General features: G+C 37.4%; 2 protein-coding genes across 5 annotated transcripts in view; one reads left to right on the top strand and one right to left on the bottom strand.

The window, feature by feature from the left end:
• Positions 1–23,888, bottom strand: part of gprs (speckle type BTB/POZ protein) — a 352,627-nt gene that overhangs the window by 131,360 nt on the left and 197,379 nt on the right. For 3 of the 4 annotated variants that reach the window (XM_083120267.1, XM_083120269.1, XM_083120270.1), the window contains exon 1: positions 20,556–20,732. The exons of the other annotated variant lie outside the window; for it this stretch is intronic. The gene's annotated coding sequence lies outside the window, so the exon portion shown is untranslated. Of the gene's footprint in view, positions 1–20,555; positions 20,733–23,888 lie in introns of those variants that run through there. 4 annotated transcript variants of the gene reach the window in all.
• LOC145986365 (alpha-amylase-like) overlaps positions 1–23,888 on the top strand; it is a 307,352-nt gene that overhangs the window by 99,644 nt on the left and 183,820 nt on the right. The gene's annotated exons all lie outside the window — the stretch shown is intronic.

The raw sequence follows: 23,888 nt of genomic DNA, 5'->3' as shown, positions 1-23,888 counted from the left end.
GGACCATGATAACATGGTAAAATACATTGTTAAGAAAGTCATGAGACATGTTAGTAATTTAGTTCCTTTTTGTATAAAAACCAGCTGTGTTAAATTATAGGTAGACTTTATAATATTTAGGGGTAGTTCAATGTTATCAAAAAAGTAGACATAAAATTTCTTTGCAAACTGGAAAAGAAGTTAAAATAATTATCACTTTTCTGCATCCAAAAACGAATTTTGAGTCTGAAAAATGGCGTCCTATTTTTTTTTTTTTTTGGGATGAGAACATTATATCTCAATGAACTAAATAAAAAGTTACGAGTGTTTGCATGTTTGTTGTTTATATTATACATAAAGCACAAGACTTATATTGAAACTTTGATAGTGACCGACCAGTGAACATGCTCGGATCATTGTGAATTTTTTGAAGTGGAAGTTATGTTTTTAAATAACGAATACAATAAATAACATGCCTTTTTGACCACCCTAATGTACGTACGTTTTTGCTGTTGAAAAAATATCACAATGAACATACTTGCTTTAGAAATATAATTTAAAATGCAACAAAAAGATCTGAATAATCATCAAGAAGGAAAAGGGCTTGAAGAAAAGACAGACTTCTTGATAAATGTTGATACTGCCTGCGCTAGGAAGGAGAGGGAAAGTTGAAGTTCAGGCAGAAACTTGTAATTTAATATTAGAAACGAGAGAAGTTGTGGAAAGACGTAGGAAAGTTCTGCGAATTCCCAAGACGTTGGAAAGCAGCCATGGACTTTGTACCAAAAAATAAAAGAAAAGAAGAAAGCAAACACAGGCTAGGAAAGTAATTTAATACGTATAAATTAACGTGTAAATGTGCTTTCACCAGGAATCGAACCTGACATCCCTTGATTACAAGATGACTGCGTTAGGCACTGTTGCCCAGGAACTGTAGTGCTTTGTGTAATAAGCTATATACAGGGTGACCTGTAATTAGATGTATTTCCTGAAAGGGGTTAAAGTAGAGGCAATTTGCAATAAATTTGACCATATGATACCCCGTCCGAAAATTAGTAGTTTTCGAGATAATCCAATTTCTATTGTTTTTTAATGACAATTTTTAACATAAAAATACGAATTGAGAAAAACAGCTCATTGTATGGCACATATTTCAGCGTTTTCTGATAGCTAACAAGTAAGTGGTTCGTTGAAAAAATGTTTGTCCCAAATAACAATCACATGTAAGTAACGGGTGGGTCTAAACTTACAAGTGCTAATAAAAAAATCCAATCTTAGTTTACTTGGCAACATATTAATAACAAAAATGGTATGACACGAAGCGTACAAATTACTTAAATTACTTCCTTGTGTCATCAGCTATCCAACAAGGTACAAATGTTGGTAACATTTACATTTGTGGACAAGAAATAATACTTAATTCATCTTCATGTGAATGGAATCAATGAACAATACAATTAAAGAACATTATACGTCTTGCTCAAAGTGGGAACCTCCGTTACGAATGCAGGCACGCAGGGTTTTACGGACATTTGGTCTAGTAACTCGTGATGTGATGGTGTTCTTGATGTGTTGACCAGCTGTTAAGATCCTCTCCCTGAGCTCTTCTTGCGAGTTTATCGGTGTCTTGTAAACTAAGTCTTCCAACAAACAAACAAAAAAATCTACCCTTGCTAACGATACAAAACAAACAAAAACCGAAAGAGAATAAAAATTTTCGTTTCCACATGTATTTCGTACATTAGGAATAGAGAAAGAATCTTCCTTGACAAGTCATATGTAGAGAATACCAATTAAAGCAGACGAAGAAGGAATTCACTATTCATGCATGCAAGCAGACTCCACAACTCGTCAAAATGAAGCATCCTACTTTCAGCCATGTCATTCCGCATGAAGGGGTAAACAGCTTCCCGATCCGGGGGCTGTCGTCTTCTTATCCAGTTACCATCTCTTAGCAACGGGCTCATTCCGTAGACGCCCACCAATTTCCTTATACAAACTTCCTTGTTCTGAAGAAGCTTGCAGAAATAGCTTCCTCATCCGAAAAATAAAGTCAGAAGCTTTCCGGAAGAGAACGCAGATCGAGTCTTCGACAATAATTGCAAACAACTTCGCAGGCACTGGTGTGCCCTGGATATTGGAAAGGGAGGTTACGTGTGCTTTTTAGTAGTTAGCCCTCATTTTGCCATATTTTTCTGTCTTTGACTTTATTTTTCTTTTTTAGGAATACTCTCCCACCAACCCAACACCCCTTGGGCACGTGACTGTTCTCAGAAACTGAAAAAATCATGTGTTCTCATTCTAAGAAAATTTGCGTATTTTAGTCCATGCTGAGTAATTACGTTTAATTCCCGCCAAAAAAGTTCACGTCATAGAGCACGTGAGTCTAACGGCCAATCAGCTGAAGTTACCTACTGTTGAGACGCTACCTGATTGGCTCATTTTTTCACGCGCTGTACTGGTGGAGAGATTGATTGGTACAGGAGAGAAACGGCTAATATTGTCAGAAAATAACCAGGTTACATCATTTTTACTGTTTGCTATAACACATAAGTTCTCTGGCATTATTTTTCCTACAGAGAAAGAGAGAAAGAGAGAGTAGATCAGTGGTTCTCAAACTGTGGTACGCGTATCCCCAGGAGTACATGAACTACTTGAAAGGGGTACGCAATCAGCTTGGAGAGTGGTTTTTCATCCACGGTGTACTTAAAAAAAAACAAGTATCGAAATAGACTAAATTTGGAGCCGAATCTCAACTTGAAAGTTTCAGGTGAACAACCAGACATCAAGAAACTGGGTCAGGCTATGCAGGCACATCCTTCTCACTAGAAACTCTGAGAATTTACAATAAAAACTCCGAAATTGTGCTTACCAGTCTGTTTACAAACTAATTTTTGTTCTTGACTTTTTAAAAATAACTCTGGAAAAATATATGAAAATTGAAATTTTTTATGTACTTCATAGCATACATGTGTTTCACATTTTTATTTTTGTAACTAATCATACAGATTGTAAACTTAGGAACACCCAATAAAATAATAAACGTAGCAATCTAATGCTTGTTTACCATCTTGCCACATACAGCCCGAATACAATTTTTCTCTATTGCAGATACATGTCTCCAACATATCAAAAACGGCCCATCAATCAAGCAGCCAAAAAAATCCCCAAAACCCGGTATTCGGAGAAAACCTATGGTTGGGGTACACTAGACGTTTAGTTACGACTGAAGGGTACAATGAGAAAAACGTTTGAGAACCGCCGGAATAAATAGAAAGACTATATATTTATCTATACACATACACACACACACACACACACACACTCACACACACTATATATAATACTCCCTCTGTCCCATAATTATTGTCCGGTACACTTTTGTTTGTTGTCCCAAAATACTTGTCCGATATTCAAACTGTGACATTTGTGTACACAGAAGAAAATGAAACACGGGAATGAGTCATACAACGTTATTACTCAAGTATCAGTACAAATTGGCCGCTCAAGTATCCAAAAGAACATAAATAAAAAGTTACCATTTTGGCATACCGGACTATAATTATTGGACAGGGGGAGTATATATATATATATATATATATATATATATATATATATAATCATACACACGCAGTGGACTCTTTATATGGAACACAAGTTTATTCCCCTTAAAATCATCATTATTGATCGACGTTTTTGTTAATTCGAATATTGAATAATTCGATTTTTTCGTGTTCCCTTGGTATTGTTGAATCCAGCTACTTTCCTCCGGGGGGCATCAAATTCACGGGGGGAGGCTGATATCACAGGAATCAAATAATATCAATAGAACAATGTACTAATATTTTAAAATTTCTTCCTGTTTCTAATATGAAATTAAATTAAGTGTAATTAGGTGTAATTAACTATATTTTAAGAATGAGATTATGAGAATCAATAAAATAATAATACAACATGCAATAATTTACATTTACAGCAAACTACGGCGTCTTGTTGGGCTTCTTACAGCATATCTGAGGGGGACATCATCAATGAAACTTTCTGTGTGGTCCTTGTTCCCCTCAGTTCACACAAGTTTGAAGATTATCCTGAGCTTTCCTATTTCTTAATTTAGCAGTTATCAAAACGGACGAAAATGTAAATTTTTCATTATTTTGACTTGTAATGAAGAGAACTGAATCTATGCTTATTACTAAGAAAAACAAACTTACTACGTTTAACGTTAAATTAGAATGAAAGAAAGCCAAAGTGAACAAGGTTGCTAAATTTCTTAGCTATTGCGAAAATGAATTGTTTGATGATAACTATAATGTGTTCCGACATGACAGGTTAGAAAATAAGAGAGGAGGAGGCGTATTAATTGCTATTAAGCATAATATAAGATCTGATAATATTATTCTAGACAATAATAGGGATATTTTATGTGTAAAAGTAAACTTAAATAATAGAATATATTATGTAATTGCTGTATACTTCACCCCTTCTTCAACTCTGAATGATTATACATCTTTCTATGATCTGTTTGAAGACTACGAAGAATTGCAAAACAATAACATTATTGTAATTGGTGATTTTAATCTGCCGAAAATTGTAGATTCCAACTATAACCTGCAAACAGGTGGAACTTGTTACAGAAGTTTGGACAATTTCTTGAATCTTTATAACTTACATTCTATTAACAATATTAAAAATCACAATAGTAGAACCCTAGATTTAATTCTAACAAATGTACATAACAATATCATCGTAAATAGGGATGAGATGCCTCTTGTCAAGGAAGATCTTCACCATCCGGCTTTAATATTAAATGTGCATTTTAAAATATCAACAAATGTGTTGAAACCAAATCCAGTCGAAATTTTAGATTTTAAGAGGGCAAACTTTTTAACATTATACGAAATGTTACGAGACATAAACTGGGCTCCCATTACTAGCATGGGTGAAGTGGAAGAGACTGTAAACTATTTTTATGAAAATGTGAACTCTGTATTTCATAACACTGTACCAAAGAAGAAGGTCCACAGAAAATACAAATACCCTCAGTGGTTTACTGGTGAAATTATTAAAACTTTAAAACTTAAGAAATATCATAGAAAACGCATGAAATACGCTGATGATAGTAAAACAAAATATAGAGAAACTCGCAAAAAGGCAAAGGCAATTATAAATAAAGCATATCGTATGTACATTAAAGAAACCGAGGAAAGCATTAACAATAATATAAAATCTTTTTTTTTTGCCCGACCCTGTGGCCGAGTGGTTAGCACATCGCGCTGCGACGCCAAGGGTCCCGGGTTCGAATCCCGGTCGGGCTTGGTTGTTTGTTAATGTCCATTCATCAATTTCATCATTTCATCACTCATCCCCATCTTCGCAAATTAGCCAAGAGGCACAAAACGCGAAGTAAAATAAACTAAATCAAATCAAATCAAATCAAATAAAATCTTTTTGGAACTATGTACATAATAAGAAGGGTAGAAACGCATATTCAAACCAAACTATGATACATGACAGCAGAACTTTTAGCTGACAGCTTTGCTTCATACTTTCAATCTGTTTATGCTGAATATCCTAGCACATACGAAATTACCGATGAAGTTGAATTAAAGGTATGTAGTTCACTCACTAATTATGAGATCACTGACAAGGAATATTGGTATGCAGTAAAAACATTAAAACCGAAAAAATCCAGTGGACCAGATGGAATTCCTCTATATGTAATTAAGGCTTGCGCCGAAGTGCTTCAGAAACCATTATGTTTTATTTATAATTTAATAATGAAGACACAATGTTTCCCCAAGATTTGGAAATTAACTAAAGTCTGCCCAATCTTAAAATCAGGTGAATGTACAAGAATTGAAAATTATAGACCAATTGCTGTAATATGTGCACCTGCTAAAGTGTTAGAACAAATTTTATATGCAAGAATATTCAAACATGTCAAAAACTACATAAGCGATTGCCAACATGGGTTTTTTCCAAGTAGATCTACTACAACCAATTTAACAAATTTTGTGCAAGATGTATATAATGCATTCTATTGTAGATCTGCTGTACACACAATCTATATTGACTGTGCAAAAGCTTTTGATAAAATCAACCATGATATTCTTCTGCATAAACTATCAGGCTTTGGTTTGACAAATAATATGTTGAATTTACTGAAATCATATCTTCAGGGTAGGAGACAATATGTAACTTACAAAGAATCAAAATCATGTGAATATACTGTAAACTCCGGTGTCCCACAAGGATCTACTCTAGGACCTCTCTTATTTATTTTGTATGTAAACGATCCACCAACTTGTGTTAAGAACTCACAGATTCTTCTGTATGTTGATGATATTAAATTGTACAAAGTAATTAATGGTCTAGACGATACAATAGATCTCAAAGAAGATATAGAGAAACTATATGATTGGAGCTGCTTAAATGATCTCACATTTAATACAAATAAATGCTACTTTATGCAACTAACGAATAAAAGAAATAATTTGAGGTGTACATATTCAATTTGTGGTAAATTACTTCCAGAGGTGAACCTAATCAAAGATCTTGGTGTTTTCATTGATTCTGCTTTGACCTTCAAAGAACACATATCATATATGGTAAATAAGGCCTACAGATCATTAGGTTTTGTTATAAGGAATTCTAGAGATTTTAATAATATACATTGTATTACAACTCTATATAATAGCATAGTAAAAAGTAGACTTGAATACGCATCCGTTATTTGGTCTCCAATGTATAGATCGTACGAAAATAGCATAGAAAGAATTCAGAAAAGGTTCCTAAGATATCTGTTTTACAAAAAATATGATATGTCCCCACGACAAAATAACGTGAATTACATTAATCTGCTTGACATATTTGGATTTAAGAGTCTTAGTAATAGGAGGAAAATATTAGAACAGTTGTACTTGTATAAAACAATTAATGGTGTCTTAGACAACAGCTCCTTTCTCGGTCAAATACAATTCAATATAAGAAAAAATAATCTGCGTAATAGAAATATTCTAACTTCTAAAATTTCAAAAACTCAGAAATATAGAAACTCACCAATAAATAGAATGTGTCACAGTTACAATATCCTTGTTGCAAACAATCAATGTGTGGATTTTTCACTTCCATTTGACAGATATAAAAGAATAATAGATTCAGTGCTATAGAAACTCTGATAGAATATACCTAGGTAGATTGTTTAAAATAAATGTTACCATTTACAGTGTGCAATATTTGTGAATCACGTATAAACCTCTTGCCTTAGTGTATGTAGATAAGTATATATATATATATATATATATATATATATCATGCGTTACGTATGTTGTATGTTATATGTATTGTACGTGAAAGAATGAATATGTGTTTGTATATTTCCATGTAATTTCTATTGTATTAATCAAACACAGTGTACGCCTTCTGTAATTGGAGGTTCAATCCTCTGTAGAAGTGCAAAGCATAAATAAATAAATAAATAAAGAAATAAAAAAAATGCTCTGCCAGCTTACTGAAATTTTCGGGGGCACTTATTAATTTCCGGGGATGGTGGATTCCCCACGCCCGGATTAGCACTGAATTCATCACTACCCCCTTGGGATTCGAACTCTTGCTTAAAAATTATGAGCACTGTAGTGGCACGTTTTTACAGCAAGTCTTCTCTTGCGGAATTCATTTTAAATTCATCATAATTCATCCGCTTTTATGAATCTATTCTGCAACGGTATAAATAAACGTTGTGTTTTCAGCACAGAGGAAAATTCGTAAGGGGAGAGTTTGCAAGATAATGGTACTCGAGTGGGAGTTAAGCGGATCTTCGTTTGAATCTCACAATGCCCGCCACCGCTACACTCTCTCGGAGCCTGAGACTTCTCGCTGTGAAATCTTGCCATTATTAACTCCAGTGGGCGTCGATTTTCCACCGGATTTGCCTCGCCCTACTTAACTCCGTGTTGATTGTTGAACGATGGGAGTTCGCCGCGGGGCCGACAGAGATGCGGGTAGGATGGATGCCTTGTCCATGAATGGGGATATGTCATCTGCGAAGAACGATATTTTCATTGAGCTGTCTTCATTGTCATTGACAACCCTTTTCACGTGGTTTTCGATGGAAAATATAAGAACCTTAAAGAAAGAAGTTTGTTTTAAAGCCAGGCCAGTAGCGAGAGGTAGGCTAGAGGGGCTAAAGCCTAAGACACCATTCAAAGTTGTTACTTTTTTAAAGAGAACAAATTGAGAATATGCGACGGAGAAACTTACACTTGGAATTTTCTTTTTCTCAAAGTAGTAGTAATAATACGTTTTAAAGATGTCCTTCAGACACTAAGACATAACTGAAACTTCTTAAATATGCTAAACTTATTTTTCATTACAAATGTAAAATACGTATCTTTAAATATAACCTACATTATAATTTAATAAGTTTTTCTTTGTTACCTCATTTCAAACTTTGAAGGAAACTTCTCACAAGCATCGCATAAGATAAAATATTGGACACACATAAAATATCGGTGCTTGGTTATCTGGTGAGAGGTTCCAAACCACAACCCTGCCAAGGGCGCCAAAATATCTAGCTACGGGACTAGACAGGCTAATCGGGACTGGATCTACGGTTAAGTCAGTACTTAAGTCCCAAAAGTTTCAGAGCGTACCTAGGTATACACTGGGTTTCGTGAAATAATCCATTATCTTTGCATTATGTTTCCATTGAATACATGGATGAAATCATTTAACTTTATTTATACAGAAAAACACTTGTGGTAAATGCTGATGATCATATATCTATAATTGGCATTAAATGAGCCATGTTACAACAGATATGGCATTTTTAAAATCTAAAGCGCCTAATAATGATTGCATTTAAACGTAAATTCTGCAATACAGCATGTTATTGTATTTCTTTTCGGAATTGTCAGTTTGTATATTGTTAATAACTTTAATAATACTGCTAATAATAAAAAAAACTCTGAAAAATATATTGAAGACCACGCTTCTTTTATTGATTGATTGATTTTACTACTCTTTTCTGACATTTTTGGCTAATCACGAAGATGAGGATGATTGATAATATGATGAAATTGTTGAAAGGACACTCACAAAGAACACGCATGCACAGGCCATGATTCGAACCAGGGACATCTGGCGTAGTAGTTCTTACATTGAGCAATAGTCTTCTGGAGCTATTTGTACCGGTCTTCTCGAAAATACTCCAAAGTGCATTTCTTCATACACCACCATGTTAGCGATTTTCAGCATAACCATATCTTCACATATTTCTGAGGATTGAAATGATCAACAGATGGGCCTTGTCGACATCATGTTCTGGATCACGTGAAACGAGAAGTATTTGACAGTAATAAGCTCACCGGAGTAGTGACCAAATTACATAAATAAGTATAAACGAAATAAAATATATATGTTTATGTAGCAGAAGATATACTCTAATGACTAAGGTAAACTTTAGGGTATACTGCGTATCTTTGACACAGAACTTAAAAAAAAAAGTGCTTGTTTTAAGCCCACTCAACCTTCAGACTAATCGGATCTAGAGTTAAAGTAAAGTATCAACGACTGTTAAGTGCTCTAAAAGGGTATGTAACCCTCTGCCACTTTTGGCTACTCGTGACGATGAGTGGTATGATCAAATTGCAGGGACACTCACAAAGAGCACCCATGCCCAGGTCTGGATTGGAACTAAGGTCCCCCTGCAGTCTTTGATTACAAGGCAGCAACATTGATAAGGAAAATCAAATATATCAATGCTGAATTATGTTTGTTTTTGTTGATGAGACAAAACAATGCCTAATTCATGCGTTACGCTATACACTGCGACACAGGGTGTGGCTACATAATTTTCATCAACCATTTGAAAGAGATAAATCAAAGTACGATTTAATGAATTCTTGAAATCCTCACTTGTGTCGCAAATTTTGAAAGCTAAGATATACAAAACAGTGAGAAGACCTAAAGTACCACATGGAAGTGAATAAAAGTTTAACAAGAGTTAATGAGTGGATATAGTACCGAGACGTCTTTTTTTTTTCTTTAAATGGAGACTAGAACGACACAGATGTGTAAAATCTAGACGAAACGAGACTTAATACCATCCGAGATTCCTGATGTCCTCCGATGTTGATAAACTAACCAAAATAACTTCAATATGCGACTTATTTAGACATACCATGCTGTTAGATAACACAGGGGAACAATTTTTTTTTATGTGCTGTTGCGTGAGATTTTTCAACTGTTTCTGAATACTTTTTCCATGCTGATTTCAAATCTGAAATTAGTTTTCTGCTGCATGCTCTAGTTTTCATGCAGTTTGGAATTTATGAATTTTCGCCAAAATGGAACACCCATTGTAATATACAGTATGGGTAGCTGGAGAAGTAGGCTTACATCTGCCCTAACAGTACACTAATGAGGCCAATTTATATTTATTGTTGAGTTTATAATACCTGTTTTACTTTGCTTCAGATCTGATCATGGCTTCCTCAAGTAGGCATCCATGCGTAAATAAACCTGATGCATTCTGTTATGTATGTGGCTGCTACACACTTCTTCGTCAAAGGCGCGATATAACTTCATTTGTTCGGCGTGCCTATAAAGCCTATTCTGAAGTTCCCCTGGGTGACCAAGGCAAGAAATGGGCTCCACATATGGTGTGTCATAATTGTGAGGAAATGCTTCGTGACTGGACAAAAGGAAAACGACGCGGCCTGCCTTTTGGAGTTCCCATGGTGTGGCGAGAACCCAAAGACCACATAACTGACTGTTATGTTTGCCTGGTAAACACAAAGGGTGTCGGTAAGAAAAACAGGCATGAGATTTCCTATCCCAATATTCCCTCAGCAATTCGACCTTCACCGCACTCTTCAGAACTCCCAGTTCCAGTTTATAATGGTTTTGACTCATCTGAAGATGAAGGCAGTCAATATGATCAGCAAGAGCATGAGGGTTTAACCAATCGGAATTGAATGATTTAGTGCGTGACTTAGGGCTTTCCAAGAAAGCGGCTGAGGTATTAGCCTCCAGACTGCGGGGAAAAAACCCTCCTTGGCCGCTCTGTAAAAGTTTCTTATTTTCGAAAGCGGGTCCAGATATATGCAATTTTTTTCAGAATACAAGCAGTTTGTTTATTGCAACGATATTCCAGGTCTTCTCAAACAATTAGTATAACTTCGTATTGTCCAACTGAATGGCGTTTATTTGTGGACAGCTCAAAGCGCAGTCTCAAGTGTGTTCTCTTGCACAATGGCAATGTATATGGAGCGGTGCCAATTGGTCACTCAGTACATTTGCGAGAAGAACACAATGACATCAAAGTGATCATTAACTTACTCAGATATCATGAGCACAACTGGATCATTTGCGTTGACTTGAAAATGGTGAACTTTCTCCTGGGTCAACAGAGAAGCTTCACGAAATTTCCATGCTATCTCTGCATGTGGGACAGTCGAGCTCGGAGAAACACTGGGTACAGAAGGAGTAGCCCATCCGTAATCTCTAGAAGCAGGCATGCCCAATATTGTGAATGATCCAATTGTCAGTAGAGAAAATTGTTTTCCCCCCACTCCACATCAAGCTCGGCTTGATGAAACAGTTCGTGAAGGCGTTAAATCCCGATGGTGATTGTTTTCAACACATAGTTTCTGCTTTTCCTACTTTGTCCTTTGAGAAGATCAAAGCTGGTGTGTTCGATGGACCTAATCTTGTACGTGATGAAGTATTTGTCAGGAAGATGAACAACAGGGAGAAGGCAGCATGGCTGTCTTTTGTGGCAGTTATTGAAAACTTTCTTGGTAACAAAAAGGCAAATAACTATGAGTTTCTTGTTAGCAGAATACTGTTGGTATTTCGTGATCTTGGGTGCAACATTATCGTGAAGCTCCATTTCCTGAATAGTCACCTTGATCAATTCCCCGACAACCTAGGTGCTATTTGTGATGAACAGGGTGAGCGCTTCCATCGAGACCTCATGACAATGGAACAGAGATATCAAGGGCGATGGGATAAACATATGTTGGCCGACTATTGCTGGAGGATCAAACGAGATTGCTCTGAGGACATCCACAAACGCCATAGCTACAAGCGAAAATTCCTGCCTGATTAGAACAAATTTGAACTTTGCCTCATAATAGATGTTACATGTTAATGTACAGTGAAAAGCATTAGTTCATAGTTATGTTTGATTATAATAGAAAAATGTTCAAAATTCGACTTTAGCAATATTGATTGTACACCACAAAAGTGATTTTGTAAAACTGTAATGCATATTTTCGTACATTTACATGTTTTTGTGGATACATCTTTGAAAATACAATTGTATATGCTTAATTTTACGACAGGGTGGCCATAAGTTCCACAGACATACCATATCATCATGCGTGAGGCGCCAAATTTCGCAAAAAATGAAAATGTTGAATTACAAAAAATCTGTAGCTTACAGAGAAAAACCAACTTCAGATTTGAATTCAGCACACTCAAATTAGATAAGAACAGGTGCTGGTATCAATGCAACAAAAATTTTGTTCCCCAGTGTAATTGATCATTTATAGATAGGTCACATATTTTTGTTTCAATTGCAAAGTTATTCCGTTAGACAACTGTGAATCTTACGGAAGTGGTTGTGAATCGAGGAGAGAAATAGAAATAAGAATATTAAGAATGTTGTACACAGGATGAATAGCGCAATAGAATGAGTACGGAAATAAAAAGATCCATAAGGAGATGACAAAGAAGGTGAACTTGTCAAACCAAGATGTACGTACGAGGACTGAAGAGATAGAAGACTGGAGAAGCAGGGACCTCTATGAAAGTGTTTAGCATTGTTTTCGTACAATTATTTTGCATTATGTACACGTTTTATATATTTAGGACGTATGCTATTTCCTGTTTTCTGAAATACCGAAAGCAAACAATATCTTCGCTACGAATTAACTTATTCACTTCATCCGAGAGGCTTGTGAGGTCGAACGACACACTTGTCTCTTCACTCATTTTCTCTTCTTTGGTTTGTTTTGCAAGAATTCAACAGTGTCCTGTGTTCGGTCTGTCAGTAAGTCCCGGGTAAAGGATAGACCGGGGCTATCGTGTGCTGCAACATAGATAGGATAACAATACTTTTATCGGTGTCACCAAATATTGACCTTGGACACACTTCCCGCTAGTGCTTAAAAGCTTTTGTCCGTTATCTCCCGGCATTGATCGATTTGGATTATTTTACTTTGCATTTCTGCCACTTCTGGCTACTCGCGAATATAAGGATGAGTGATGATATGATGTAATTGATGAATATGTACCCACAAAGAACACCCACGCCTAGGCTGGGATTCGAACCCAGGACCCTCTGCATTAAACCGTGCTGTGTGCCACGTTTTCCCCTGCACTATGCTAAACCTCATATACCAAGAGAAAGTAAACTGTTCTTGCCCTCCCCACTTTTTGCACCTTGTTCCCCTAGTTTTGGATTCCAATCGCCACTACTGCTTCTAATCAATTTAAGTAGGTTGTTTTCGGTTCATCATATGCTCAGATGAGATAATAGGGACTGGTCCTAAAGTTTAAAGTGGGATGCGAACCAATGTGCAGTGTGGTTCCATTGGGGATGAAATCCTGGATTTCTTCAGTAGAAGAGGACATGATTACGACTACACAATGCGGTAGGCACGTTCAGTAGAGGGGGTCATTGCCCCCTTCTATGTCGCTCCTAGGTCCCGCCCGTGTTTAATTCGATCATGTTAACTAATTTATTTTAGTGTCATAAATACGTTCAGCACAAAGCTGAATCTTGCTCTGTACTAAATAAAAAGACTTTAGTATTCTATTCTATGACAGCGCTATCAAAGGTTCCGGACTCGAGTCACTGCCTGAGCGCGAGTGTTGTATTGCGAGTGTCTTTCATCAATTTCATTGAAGTCGCAATTAACCTACAGAAGCATTATAGCTACATATAAGAAGAAAAATTCAAATACATATTGCCCCTTTCTTAAATGAATATCCGGTTTGCATATTAATTCGGCGATGGGTAGATTATATAGCTACACCTAAGTATCGTTCATGTACCTTACATGATTTTGTCCAAGGTGGAGAGAAATACCAATACACTAGCGTAGTCGCGAACACACAAGCACACACACACACCTTGCACGCGAACATAGGGGAGAGTTGCACAGTACCGGACAGTAACTGTTTCTCTGTATCTCCGCTAGATTTGATATACGTACAGCAATGAAAACGTAAGACACGAGTGTGTGGCGCTACTGGTGAAGTTGAAGTAATTGAAGTCACAGATTATGTCACAACAGGCCATTGTGTTGCGGCTTCTGCACATTTTAAGAAAGCGAACAACGTAAGATAATTTGCAGCAGAACAATCTTTCCTGAAGGGTGAATTTCATGAATAGGAATAGGTATTTATTAATTTATAATTAAGCAAGATCGAAAACCATTAACAGCCTTTGTTATCGTGTTAACTGTGCGTCGTCGGTAAGCGAATTTCGTAACACGTGTATATGTGGCGCAATACCGGACGGTAGGTCTGCTCCCAGTACCGAACAAAAGAAAGTAAACACAATTCGTCTTGCAATTGTGTAATTGGGCGTGTCTCTTTCATTCAGTTGGAATATTACATAATGAATGAAAAAATAAATTAAAGTTGACTGAAGAAGACATGAAAAATGCAATAGAGAAAATGACGACAAATGTATTGTCGATTAGGAACGCTGCTACTCAGTTCTCTGTCCCGAGAACTACACTGGGAAACAGACTAAAACAGTTAGGTTTCTACACACGCTAGACGTGTTTTGTCCAGAAGCATTCACACTCAAGAAGTAAGTTCATGCACATGACTATTTCCTTTCAATCGGAATACCTTCTCCGATTTAGACTTCCTCTGCTCAACACATGAACATCCTGACTGCATAGGCCTACCGGAGGTTCCTGTGGACCGTCCACGTGTCTACTTCAGATCATATTAAAATTGAGAGAGATGGTTCTCTTAATGATGGACACTCATCTCCTGTGACAACACAGACCAATCACGATAGCCCTACTTCATTTAGACGCAGCACCTCAGACGCCTCACGGACAAATCCAAGCACTCTATCAACCTCTTCCCACGTGTAACATGTCATCAATGAAATTTCTCACTTTCATCCAATTCTAAGAGAAGGCTGACTGACTGAAAGGAAAATACTTTGTGAAACAAGTGAAATTTTGACGTCAAGCCCCTAGAAGACAAAACTTGAAATTAAAGCAGCCGATGCCAAACAGAAGGAAGCAAATTCTGAAACTAGGAGAACCCACAGAGATGCAGTGAAGAAAATGGGGGAAAAAAAGTCCAAGTGGCAACATAGCAACCACACGGTAAAGTTTTTACACTAGACAAGAAAAAGAAGGCAGCAACAGGACAACAAGTTTCAAGTGGAGTTCAACGGACACTACAGTCACATAGTGTTGAAAACGTAGCTGGTAGAAATCAAACTTTATGCCTCATTTGCCAAGAGACTTTTGATGAGGACTGGGTTCAGTGTCTAAAGTCTGACGGGTGGGCCTATGTCAACTGTGCTGACGCAAAACATATCTGCTTTTATACTTGTGACCACTGGTAGGAGTGTTTTTATAAGGAAACGCAATTTGCTTACTTTTTGTGTTTCATAATCTTGATAATAATGACTTCATGTTTGCTGTCCGGTACTGGGAGCCTGTTTTTTAAATCTGTCAATTTTCACTTGATTTACAACGACTTATTTTTGTCATTTCCTTTGCGTCTTAACATTTGTGTTCATGATAGCTAATAAATAACTTGTGTATATATCATTTGTCCATTTTTATTTTCCAATAAACAATATAGTGTATGAAAAATACTTTACACACCTTAGGTGTCCGGTACTGTGCTACCTTCCCCTACTAGTTTATGTAAAGCTGAACTACATATTATTTATGCAGATTCCATAACTAGATATACATGAATGGAATATAAGATTAGAAATCTGGCCAGCACGACTTACTTAAACGTCTTGCGGAGCAACAGCCTATAAACATTATCCCATTTCGTAAACCCAGCGTGGGGAAGGGAAGGAGGGACAATTACTCCCCTTTCTCCACGCTGTGGTCGTCTATGGTATTGTTGTAGATGTTAAGTTGCCAAAACTACAGCCTAAATACCATTGCTTACTACAGACTCCTACCGATGAAGGTGGAAATGCTTTGTGGTATTGAATGGTGAATGGGATATGTATACCGCAAACACGTGCGCCACATGTTAAACATGTATTTGGTGTGTTTTCTTGCGAGACGATGAGGTGCAGACAACTTGTTTGTTTTGGCAGGAGGAATTCGCAACCACATCTGGAGGACCCAAAGCTTCGCGAAGTGGCCTGCGGCCCTTCAGATAACGTTTGCGGGCCTTGGGATTAATGTATTTCGGTGCGAGAGGAAAAAGCTTTCATATGATACGCCTGCTAAGAATCAACCCGTTCACTTCATCCGAGAGGCATGCGAGGTTCGAGGAACACTTCAGTCATAACCGCTCTTTTTCCTTCGGTTTCGTTTCCGTCTGCAAGAAATCAACGGTGTCCTGTGTTCGGTCTCTCAATAAGCTTTATTCTTCCAAGAGTTCATGTGTTTGGCTCCAACGTAGTCGTAAATGAGCATAGGCCGCAGTAAGATGGGTGGATAGAATCAGAATCCCTATTATCTCTGGCGAGTAAAGTGCGTGGGCCTCCCCCGATGGCGTAGTCGTACAGTGGGATCCATGAGTATTACCGCGCAAATTGTCCATGACTATTTTCATCAATTTTTCTGTGTGTTTTCAAGATGGATTTTTATGTACCCTGGTGCGGAAGTTGTCAACAGCTTGTTTTCAGTTTTCTTTTAATTCTTGAAGCTCCTATTGGGTCAAATATATTGCACAAACTGCACGGTAATACTCATGGATCACACTGTACCGTCGTGGCCTTGTAATCAAGGGGTCATGGGTTCGATACCCAGAAGAGGCACATGGTGCTTCCTATCTCACTTTACGTCCAGTCTCGATTAACCTATCTGTGTATAAAGTGGACTTAAAACAAGAACTCAAACGAGTAAAGTATGTAATCATATGCCTGTAAACTGCAAAAAGGAGAGAAATTTGACCAAATATAAACGACAAATTCAGATACTAAATTATGGATACTCAACACCGTACCTCATTTACTTCATTGCCTCCCTAAGGGGTTCTGGGTTCGAATCCTGACCTGGGCATGGGTGTTCTTTGTGTCTTTTCATCAAATTCATCACCACTCACCCTCATCTTCGCGATTAGCCAAAGTGGAAGAAAAGCGAAGTAAACTAAACGAAATCAATCATTGTCTCCTTCTCATACGCTACTTGGCGGAACTGTTTAAAAAACATAAGAAAAAAATATGTAATTACAAATATTTCTAGTTATTGGACAATTTCCTATATTTTGTATATTTTTTATACTATTAGTATAATTGTATAGTTGGCACTGTCTGGCACAGGTCGTTTACGGCAAGAAACAACGTCACATATGGGATGAAATATTTTGTTTGGTTGTAAGCACGGACTTCTTAACGCCAAGACCAGTTTCCATGGTCTACTGGAGTCATTTTAATGACACCCTGTGTAGTTAGTAAATTTGATTGATTGATTGATTGATTGATATGCGTTATTTTACTTCGCTTTTTGTGCCACTTTTGGCTAATTTGCGAAGATGGGGATGAGTGATGATATGAAATTGATGAATGGAAACTCACAAACATCCATTCCCAGGCAGGGATCGAACCCGGGACCCCTGGCGTCGTAGCGCGATGTGCTAACCACTCTGCCACGCGGGCCGAAAATTAGAAAATTGTAAGCTTAAATGTAAACTTACCGCAAATAATAATAATAATAATAATAATAAATAACAGTTGAATTTATAGTACTTTGTTTCCTGTAACATCCACTGCAATGTTTCAAGACGACAGCTCATGAAGACATCAGAGAATTGATGGTAAGGGGCGGATACGACCAAACCGCCCACATAATCACCCCAGCAAACAAGCGAGACTAACTTCATAAATGATCTTTTATTCGTATACGAAATTTTCCATGGTATTCCCAGTTAGAGTAAATATTAATACCCCTAGAAAATATTATCATCCGTCCCTCGTCTCCTCACTAAATTAATCACTATGACGAAGATGAAGGATAGGTGAAAAAGAAATGGAGAGGACAAAGAACTGCACGTGATTAGAAATCAGGAATAGCGGGACGCTATCCTCTGGTTTTTCTCTTCCTTTATGTATAGTCAATTTGTAGGCCCTGAAAGAAAGGGTAGGGGGCCAAGGTGGTTAAGGGCGAGAGAAATAGAGAGAGAGAGAAGAGGAGGGAGAGAGAGTGAAAAAGAAGTTGGGAAATATGGGAGGAAAGAGAAACGGAGATAGGAGAGAGAGAGAGAGAGAGAGAAAGAGTGGTAGAGAGAGAGAGATAGAGCGAGAAAGAGAGAGTGAGAAAGAGAGAGAGAGAAAGAGTGAAAGAGATAAATAAAGGGGAAAATGGAAACAGGTGCGAAAGAACGATATAGAAGAGGAAGAGTGAGAGAACGATGGGGAGAAAAAGAAAGAAGAGAGAAAGAGAATGAGAGATGGGAGAAAGAAAAGTGAAGAGAGAGATATATAAGCAGAAAGAGAGAAAGAGAAAGATGATGTAAAAGAGAGAAAGAAGAGAGAGATGGGGTAAATGGGAGAAAGAAGAGAGAAAGATGGAGTAAAAGAGAGAAAGATGGGGAGAAAGAGTGAAAGAGTAAGATTGGGTAAAAGATACAAAAGAGGAAGATGACGTAAAAGAGAGAAAGATGGAAGAAAGAAAAGTGAAAGAGATAGATAGATAGGGAGAAAGAAGAGTGAAAGTGAGAAAGACATGAGAAAGAAATAGAGTGAAAGAGAAAGATGGGGTGAAAGATAAAAAGAAGAGAGAAAGATGGGTAAGAGAGATAGTGAGAGAAAGATGGGGTAAAAGAGAGAGAAGAGAGGAAGATGGGGTAAAAGAGAAAAGATAGGGAGAAAGAAAAAGTGAAATAGAGAGAAAGATAGGGAGAAAGGGGACGAAAAGTGAAAGAAAGAGAAAGACGTGGATAAAGAGAAAGACCGAAAGAGAAGGATGGGTTAAAAGAGAGAAAGATGAGAGAAGTTTAGGGTAAACGGGAGAAAGAAGATAGAAAGATGTGGTAAAAGAGAAGAGGGAGAATGAAGAGAGTGACAGAAAGATAAAGATGAGGAGAAAGAAAGAAGAGTGAGAAGAGAGAAAGAAGAGAGAGAAATAGAAAGACGTGGAGAAAGAGAGAAACAATATTGTGAAAGAGAAGAGTTAAATAGAGACAAAGATGGGTAGGTAGAGAGAATAATGAAAGTAGAGATAGAAACAAAGATGGGAGAAGAGAGAAAGAAAGAAGGGAAACAGAGAGAAAGAGAGAAAGATGGGAAAAAGAAAGAAGAGATAAAGGGAGGAATAAGAGAAAAAGAGAGAGAAAAGGATGGGGAGAGAGAAAGAAGAGAGAAATAAAAATAGAGAAGTAAGAGTTTAATATAGATACAGACAACGCCTTGCAGGGAAGGCAGTATTTCAGGATATAGGTGTCTCATTTTTATTGCTGGTGACTGTACTCATCTTCACTAATTTCAGCAATATCACCTGAGAAGTTCTCTCTTTTACAATATCGTAATGCACAACTCTAAGGAGACATTCGAGACTCCCCGATTACGTAGTCGTTACGTAGTCGCCTTGTAAATAAGCAAGGAGTCCGTAGTTCGATACCCGGTGGAGGCACGTAGTGGTTCGGATCTCAATTTGAACAGTAGTTCCATTCCCGATTATCCTATGGGCAAAAAATAGACTTATAAACTAAGGAATTCTAAGTTGACATTATTGGCGAAACCTTTGCTGACAATATAATGTTATATCAAAATCCATACACAACGCATACTTCGTGGCATTGGCGTACGCAAGGGGGAAATTATGAGGCTACAGCCCCTCTAGAAATTTGGATAAAATCAAATCAAATTTTTGAAATGAAAGCGGTAAAGAACTCGGGGAAAAATTACCAACAATTACCATTTTTATCTTTGGATAACTATTAAACTTAAGACTATAAATGGTACTCACAAAATACTGTACTTTGTGTATCCCCCCCTACAACACAGATGTATCCACCTTTAGAATTCCATCTGCCTCTGAAAAGAAATCCTGCGTACCCCAGTTCTTGGTAACTTCAAGTTTTGGTCGTATTCTCAGTGACATTCCATTCAACATACATGCCGTACTGATTGCATAGCCTTCACGGATAAAACAGGGCTTTAGTTCGCCCCCTTTTATCGATCGGATCACTTCAACAGGTTGTTAGCATTTGCTATGTTCCACTATCAGCTGTCCCATTTGTATTTGTCTGAATTTGAAGGAATTGTGCAGGTCTCAAAAAGTTAATCCGGGAAGCTAATTTAGTACCGGTCAAATTCATAGAGAAACGGGGTTAAAGGCATAATTAACTTTTCAAGGTTACGTCGCTAGTAATGCAAAACTAAACAGCTTACTTACCTTTCGCTTATCTTCTTTTGCCGTCGACGAGCCTTTCGATGAAGCTGATCTGCAGTCTCAGCAGGTGGCCTGCGCTGCAGACGGACTTTGGTGTGCAGTGTCCTCGCTTCTATGTCGTCGTATTCCAGCACCTTCTTGATGTGTTCATGTTACGGAGGTAACGTTCCACCCTTCGCGTGCAGAATCGACTCGGTCGATCGGAGCAGACGCAGCTAGCAGCGCTCATTGATGGTAAATCGCCACTGCCATCTGGGTGCCAAATGTTGAACTACGTAGAGTGAGTGAGATAGGCAGGTCGATTCCGAAAGTGGTTCATAACTTAATTTGTTTTGATTTGGTTTATTTTTTGAAAATATTGGTTGTGCTCAAACACTTCAGTTATAAGCTCTCATAAATCCACCCCTTCCATGCATCATACTAACAATGCATTATTACTTTTTTTTCCTAATCTGTTATGTACTCAAGGGGTCCCGGGTTCGACTCCCGATGGAGGCACATAGTGGTTCGGAACCCACTTTAAACTGTAGGTCCAGTCCCAATCAACTCAAGCAATGTTATGTACTGATTTAAATAAGTAGTCCAACGCGAATCACGATAACAAATATAATACTACAAATTATGGACGGACTCGGGAGAGATGAGAGAGGTGAGAGATTGGTTGATTGAATTACATTATTTTACGTTGCTCTTCTCCCAATTTTGTCTAATCGCGACGATCAGAATGAGTGGTAATATAATGAAGGAACACTCATGCCCAGGTCGGGATTCGAACCCGGTACCTGTGGGCTGTGGACTCGTAAGAGAATGAAGGACAATCATATATCCACGTGGATGTGTGTCCATAACAAATATAATCTATGAAATGTAATTGATTGACATTAAAAGAGAGAAAAACTAAACAAGAAATTATGGATAATAAAATTATTTCAATGATTTTGAAATTTTTTAACTAATTGATAAAGGAATTAGTTCGCTACTTCATAAATACCTGATATACATAAAGGTTAACAAATGAATTCCATTATATATATTTAGTAATTCGTATATACATCTATACTTTTACATATTAGTGACTTTCCTATGTAATAACATAATAATAATGTGTGTGTATATATATATATTTATGTGTTGGCCTCTCCTATGGCGTACTGGTAATGCCGTTGCCTTGTAATCAAGGACCTCCGGGTTCGATACACTTTGAAGGCACATAGTGGTTAGGATTCCATTGTAGGTCCAGTCCCGATAAGCCTGTCTGTGCAAGAAGTGGACTTTTCAAATTTTAAATTTTGGTACGCCCTTTCCTCGGCCCTGACCCTTCCCCAATAATAAAAACTAATGTACAGTACTAGTGACAGCAAATTATCCATTGCTATTTTTATATTTACATTTTTATTCGATTCTTGATCATCACTTCCTGGAAATGGAGAATTAATATATTGAGTACAATTATTACAGCTTACAGAGAATGTTAATACAGTGATTGTTTGGGGATGAATGGTAATAACAATTCAAGAACAACATTGTAAAAATTATTCAGTTCCTGTAAATAAGAACGCCAAAACATGTATTAATTTTTAACTGATATTATTAAACAGTGGAGATATATTTTTAAATCTCATAATGTAGCACAGCACATACATTCATAATCACTTTATGAAAACGCCAAACACCTATTTCCATTTTCAAAAGAGCGCAGACCAACTGTATCAGTCATCATTAGGTAACTGGCTTATAACATTATCATGAACAGATTGTGTATTCAATAACTATTTTTAGACGATAAGTATAAACTTTTTTTCTGAATATTTCATTAAAGGCAGCAATCTGTTACGAGCGGAGAGGGCAAGGAAAGTTTTAGATCTGTTTCTCTGCAAACTGATAATATTATTAATTTATTACGGCGCCAATAATTCAAGAGGGCACACCACGTTGTTACACTTGTTTTATTTTGTTGTAGTTTGCCTCGGCGCTCAATATCTATGCTCGTCAAGCCAAATATACTATATGAAACTTTTCGGATAAAAAATAAGTATTTTGAGATGTTTATAGACACGTACCTTTTGTTTACCAAGCTCATTTTGCCAGGTAAGCTCCCTTGTACCGGGCCAATTTTAAACAAAATGCAGAATTTCATTTAGAGGACTGTAGATCGGATGCTAATTGCCCTAAACAGACGAATGATATATCGTTATACGCGAAATGAACCATAGATTCGGACTACATACAATTTATGTACATTGAGTGTATATATGGATGCGGGGGAAGGGGAGGAACCGGAAAATTTCAAAATCTCAAAAAAAAACAAAAAAAACGCCCCTCCCCGCTGCGCCCTTGGACAACAAAGTACAGGACAATGTCAAAATACACATGGAAATGATCGCTGGCATGTCTGGAACAAGAAATAATTGCACTATTATGATATGAACAATACCCCCCCAAAATGCTCCACTGACTCAGTTTCAAAGGATGCCGCCATTTTTCCGGCATTCCCCACTTTTTTATGTGGGAAAGAGTCTTTACGGTGCATTTGAATTTGAATTTGAATTTAAAATTGTGGGTGCGTCAGCACTAAGGCTATTTTGCACCCGTCACATTATACGGGGTCCAGCCCCTTATCATTTCAAATAACAACTCTATCGTTGCAGAACTAAAATTATAAAATATTAAAATGTTCTGACTTTCGTTGAAAGCTGAGGCTGTAAAGGGGCACTCAGCACACATAAGGACAAAGGAACAGGACAATACAAACAAAATTATACTGGCCATGGGGCCAGTCGCCAGAGCCTCGTTAGTCTTCAGTCCAGGGTGTACTAACGTGGAAGTGAGGTTGACATTTGGGTGTACTACGAGGAAGGTCACCCCTTACACCCCTCTTTACGGTGCAGTATGTGTGTTAACAATAATATATATATATATATATATATATATATATATATATATATATATATATAGATAGATAGATAGCTGGTAAACAAGGGTATACCTAGAGGCATCTATTTATAGATGGCTGCCACCGAAACAGATGCCACCCGACAATATTTAGCCTACCAAAACAAAATTCTGCGTGGCGGTTTGACTTATAAACGCACGGCCTTGAAATTAGGCAGGTGCCAGAACTTCGCACTGTTGCCACGTCGGAGCACAACCCCGTGTGTTCGGAAGTTTAAGAGAATGAAAGATCTTGTTGTAGAGTTAGTGTTTGTAATCCATGTGATACAAACTTACACAAAAGTGCCCCGGAGAGAGTTTCGAACTAGGCAACGCAGCCCGGTTGACGTTGTCACACAGTGCGAGGGAACCAGCGACTCTTGTCCCGCTCTAACATTGCTTTTT

The sequence above is a fragment of the Lepisma saccharinum genome, chromosome 4 (assembly GCF_977018435.1).
Source record: "Lepisma saccharinum chromosome 4, izLepSacc3.1, whole genome shotgun sequence".
Classification (NCBI taxonomy): Eukaryota; Metazoa; Arthropoda; class Insecta; order Zygentoma; family Lepismatidae; genus Lepisma; species Lepisma saccharinum.
Note: the sequence above shows the minus strand (reverse complement) of the source record. Positions and strands in the feature narration are given on the sequence as shown.